Source organism: Poecilia reticulata, chromosome 18 (genome assembly GCF_904066995.2).
Source record: "Poecilia reticulata chromosome 18, P_reticulata-male-v2, whole genome shotgun sequence".
Classification (NCBI taxonomy): Eukaryota; Metazoa; Chordata; class Actinopteri; order Cyprinodontiformes; family Poeciliidae; genus Poecilia; species Poecilia reticulata.
In genome coordinates this window covers 7333854-7338952 of record NC_088847.1, presented here as the reverse complement: position 1 = coordinate 7338952, position 5099 = coordinate 7333854, and the positions used below count along the sequence as shown (strand labels likewise).

Genomic DNA, 5099 nt, shown 5'->3' with positions numbered 1-5099 from the left:
ACGGGGTTCACCTAGGCATGCTGGCAGGGATATTAATCAGAACTGGGTATATAATCTGGCTCGTGACTGTAACGTTCTAGACGTTATTTGGCAGGCTGTGAAGACGCGCGCGAGCGCTGTATCTATAAATACATTCGATCCAAGTAGCCGTTAGTCATTCTCTGTGGAGTTGGTGAAGAAGTAAGTTTGATCAAAATTCTTATTTTCCAGCTTAATTTCTCTATTTCGAGCTTCATGTAAATGTAACAATAAAAAATTAATAACTATTCAACGGCAGTAGAATGTTACAATGTATTCATTTTTGTTTCATGATGTTTCAAAGAAATGTTAGTCAGTTAATGGATTTTTTTTTCTCCTGACAAATTTGTACTTTTTCCCCTTTGAAATTCTGGAAATGTTTCCTTTTAAAGACTTGGATATTACAGTATTTTTCTAATTGTGGAACCGGGAACCACCCACTTGAGGTCCGCGTTGGGCCCATTTAAATGTGGTTAACTGCTGGGCAAACTGTAACGGCCACCCGGGTGAGATTTAACAGGCGCTTTTAAATTGGTGAAATAATAATAATAATAATAATAATAATAATAATAATAATAATAATAATAATAATAATAATAATAATAATAATAATAATAAATCCAATAACTAACTTCTGCATTTGTAGAAATGTCTTGTACATTTTAACGGTATTTCAGCTTTAACGGACGCACCGCGGTTTCAACGGCAAGTTAAAGTCCAACGTTAAAGCTTCCGTTGGGCGGAGGCGGCCTGCACTGTTGAACTGAAATACCGTTAAATATATTTAATATTTAATATTTCAACAGCAGCTGTTTACCAGCTACTACCGAAATAGCAGCAGCAGGTAAACGGCTGGTAAACTAACACAGCTGTTAAGTGATCAGTTTAACAGTCGCTGAACAGCAGTTTACCTGCCGTTCAACATCAGGTAAACTGCAAGTTAGAATTATGGGCCCCCATTAAAGTGTGGAGTTCAGCAGATGGCACAGTTGACTGTTGATGGGGTTTCTAATGGACATTGAGTTTCTCTCTTTTTCTTTCCCTTTAGGATGGCTTTAACTAAAATACTGTCACAAAAACCGGACACACCATTTTTTAGACCACCCCCAGTGAATATTAGGATCCTGCACATAAAGGAAGAGGAAAGGGTCATCAGCTGGGGGCTCGAAAATGGGAAGGCAAAAGTCCTACTGAGCAAAAAAATCAAGTGGCTGTGGTTACTGATGGAAATTCAGTCACAAAATATACGATATTTGAGAGAAATAAGAAAAACATCTTAGAGGATGAATCGTATATTTTGAGAGAATATTCTCTGAGAGGGAATGAGCCCCATTTATTTCTACATGTCCTCCCTACAACTCAGTTTTTTAAAGGTCCGAAGGTGTCCATTACTGTGGAGATTACAGCGAGGGGAAAGGCCCTGTTAGATCCGCCAGCCCCCTTGACTTGTTTAGAAAACATAACAGTGGGGGGTGGCCTGATAAGTACAAAAGGAGAAATTGTCGAGGTATGAATTTGTATATTTCTTATAATTTTATAATTTAATCTCAGACTTAATTTGCTAGCTGTAGATATCAAATAACTACAAGATAACCTGGAATTTCCCATTACATAACAATATGTGAACTCTAATTTTTTTTTTTTTTTGGGTACTTTTCAGTTTGCTGCAGTGAGACTGGTTAAATCTGGGAGAGGCGAGGTACCGATCCGTACTGCCAGGCTGAAAGAGGTTTGATAACTTGTTTTAAGATTTTTTCAAAGCTGCAGTTCTCAGCTTTTACAAAAACAGATAATCTGTGGGAAATAAAATGTAGGTTCTTAATGCCATTTGCACTTAATACTGAAGATTCACTTGACAGTGAAGTAACACTCCTTGCACAGTGTTGGGTGGAAATGAGCAGCATGTACACTAATGATTGACAGTGCTGAGACCATTGCACTGCCATGTAATTTTGTACATGGCAGTGCAAAAATACACTTTCCATATGCAAAGGCACATGGCAAGAATGTAAATCAACCGATACTATATGAACCGATATTGATATATCAGATGTGTTGATATGTGATGGATCTACAGTATAGACATAAATATTTTACACAAAATGTACAAAGCATATTGTTGTAGAGTTATCTACAAACTAATTTGAAAAATGTCAAGTTGATGATGCAAAACTAGCTTGTATGTTGTTGTGCAGCCTGTGGTCAGACAAAGTACCTTAATGGGTTTTATCTATTTATTGGCATTAGAGAACTTCTTGATACATGTCTAATTTGGCAGTCATGTTTGTAATTGCAGGGCAGCTGCACAATGCAGCTGTCATTGTGGAGAGAGGCAGCGATGGTGGAACTGCGAGTGGGGCAACATGTCCATGTTTCGCACGTGACGTGCCAAGATAATGGATATGGCCCACAGCTGCAAAGCACGGCACACACAAAAGTAGAAGTATGTTGTCAATTCCTGAAGAAGTAAACTTCATTTTAAGTTGATTTAGAAATTTAATTGACATCTTTTAAAATTGAAGGCTTCTAATTTAACCTATTTAGAAACTTTTGAGATATACACAAAGTTTGATGTGCTACTACTCTGAGTTACACCTAAACATTTTTGTCAGTTTCAAAGTCAGTGAATGACTTATTGCCAATATATATTAACATCCAGTTAACCATTCAATATTTTCTAGCTCAAGTCTATTATGCATTTCAAAAACAACACTTAAAGAAACGAGAAACAACAATTAACATAAATGTACTGTAGATCTGCAACCAAAATGATTTTATAATGTCATGTGACAAAATGCTATGTTTATTGTAGCTTGATTTGCCTTTGGGGACTGTAAAATATTTTAAATATAAGAAGCACTTTGAACTTTCTGATTCCTGAAATGCACAAAATAAATGAACTTATAAAATGTAAATCAGAAGTAAACAGTACATATTATCAAGTTGTTATTTTCTTCTTTACATTTAGTCTTGATCTTGTTTGGGTTTTTTTTCTCGTCTTTAGATGACAACATGAAACTCACAAACAGGATTATATTTATAATATAAATAATATTTGTTTGTACTGTATTCACAGGCTCAAAAGGAGGAGAACATGGAAGTCATTATAATCGGTGTCATGGACACGGATGGCACGAATATGAAGGAAGTCCTCCTAGAAGATGACATCACTCTACTCGTGCCAGCTGCAGTATGGCAGCCTTTTGATGGGGAGTTGGAGCATGGGAAATTGAGGCTCGAATTGAAATCAGAGGAAGAGAAATTCAAAAAATGTCAATGAAATAATTTGTCTTCAAAGTGAAAAAAAAATCTGTTAATGTTGTTATTTATGCATTGTTGTTGTTATTATTATGTTATTATCATTATTATTATTAAATATTTAATCTAATTAAACAAGATGAGTGTTTAAAATGCATTTTGGGGTTTAAATCATGACTTCATCTGTTTTGCATACATAGGTGTTAAAAGTTTAATGCTTTTCACTTTTGAAAGAGTTATATTTTTTAGCAATACACTGAAATTGCTTCTAGAGAGAAGTGCACCATTTGGAAATGAACAACATATATTTGTTATCAAATGCAATTTATTTGCTCATATTTTAACTTTCCAACTTAAAAAACTGCTTGATTGACAAAAAATTGCCCTTGTTTAACTTGAAAGAGCATACTTGTCATGTACTTTACACTGCGTCCCAAATTTCTCTCAGTTTATTACCAAATTTGGCTAGATTTCTCTCATTTGTTCCTGATTAGAATACAACCTGTAAATCAGTCAATAGGTTTTATTGAAAGTTCAACCTCATATCCATAACATTCTTCAGCCATTGAAATATGCTGATTATTTGCTGTTGCATAATATTTTTATTCTGTCTCACTTCTGCACACATCAGGCATTAAATTAAGAATTTGATTTTCTCATATAAAAATATTTAAGAAACTAAAACCCATAATCATATTTGTGTTGTATTAGCTATGTTTTAATGGTTAATTTTAAGAATCATAACATTATTTCTGCCTTAAAAAATAAAATAAAAAACTTGTTTAAATCTCAAAATTTAAATATTAAACATTAAAAAGCAAGACTACCTGCAGCTTTTGGTTTAGAAATTCAAATTTAAATTTAAAAGTATTTCTTTGCTCTCAAAGAAAAATTAAATGTTATTATAACTAATAAATTCTAATTCTTTATAGAGTTATTTTAGATAGTGATGGCTTTTGGTAGGAAATATCTCTTGAAAACATCCAACAAAAAACACTCCATTACTGGTTAGCAGTGTTATGAAGAGGACAGTTCGGTTTTCTAAGATTTTCTTGGTTATATGAAGACTTTTTCTTTTCATCGTCATCTCCAGCGGTGCCACAATCATCCCCAGAGGCAAACCAGACTTGTTCATCAGATTGTTGAGACTTGAACTGTCATCTGTCCTTGCTTCCTGCATAAAAGAATGAAAAATAAGAGAGTTCATACTCATACATGTCGTAGGGAAATGTGTAATTATCTTATTTACAGAAAAAAAATTAAGTTCCATTTTAGATCTTTAAGAGGTAAGTGTGCTAAAACATTTGTCCTAGTACATGCCCAAAAATGGCAAATTAGAGAATAAAAATAATTGGTATTGAAAGAAAACCCGGTACTGACACAGTTAATAAAAACATAAGTATCCAGATATCCTGAGAAAAAACATTGATTATAATATTGTAGCTATCTACCGCATATAAAGAGCAATGCATTATGTATTCACCTTGTCAATGCAATGAGCAGGTGGCTCGTCCATCCTACTATGGTCAACCAAAACAGCAGGAGATGCCTCAGCACTGCTCAGGTTATTTGTGTTCAATTGAGGAACTGTTGACGTCAGGGCCCAGAGGATAACTTTTCACAAGTGTGTGTGTGGGTATATATGTGTGTGTGCGTGTGTAGTCAGAGGAGACAGGTGAAGCCGAGCCCCATCTGTCATCATGGAAATAAAATGTAATAAAATCGTTTAAATTGCATTGCTATTTTCAAATAGCTATTTTTTACTTAGCTTAACTAATTCTGATTATTTTTTCTTAAAATCGCTGGATTTTTGCATTTTCCCA

General features: G+C 34.3%; 1 long non-coding RNA gene across 1 annotated transcript; it reads left to right on the top strand.

Annotated features, from left to right (window-relative positions):
* The first annotated feature begins 1329 nt into the window (after nucleotides 1–1329).
* On the top strand, nucleotides 1330–3217 carry LOC145548941 (uncharacterized). Its single transcript, XR_014084888.1, has 4 exons — nucleotides 1330–1525; nucleotides 1679–1747; nucleotides 2315–2461; nucleotides 3095–3217. It is a non-coding gene; the product is annotated as an uncharacterized LOC145548941 (long non-coding RNA).
* Nucleotides 3218–5099: the final 1882 nt, after the last annotated feature.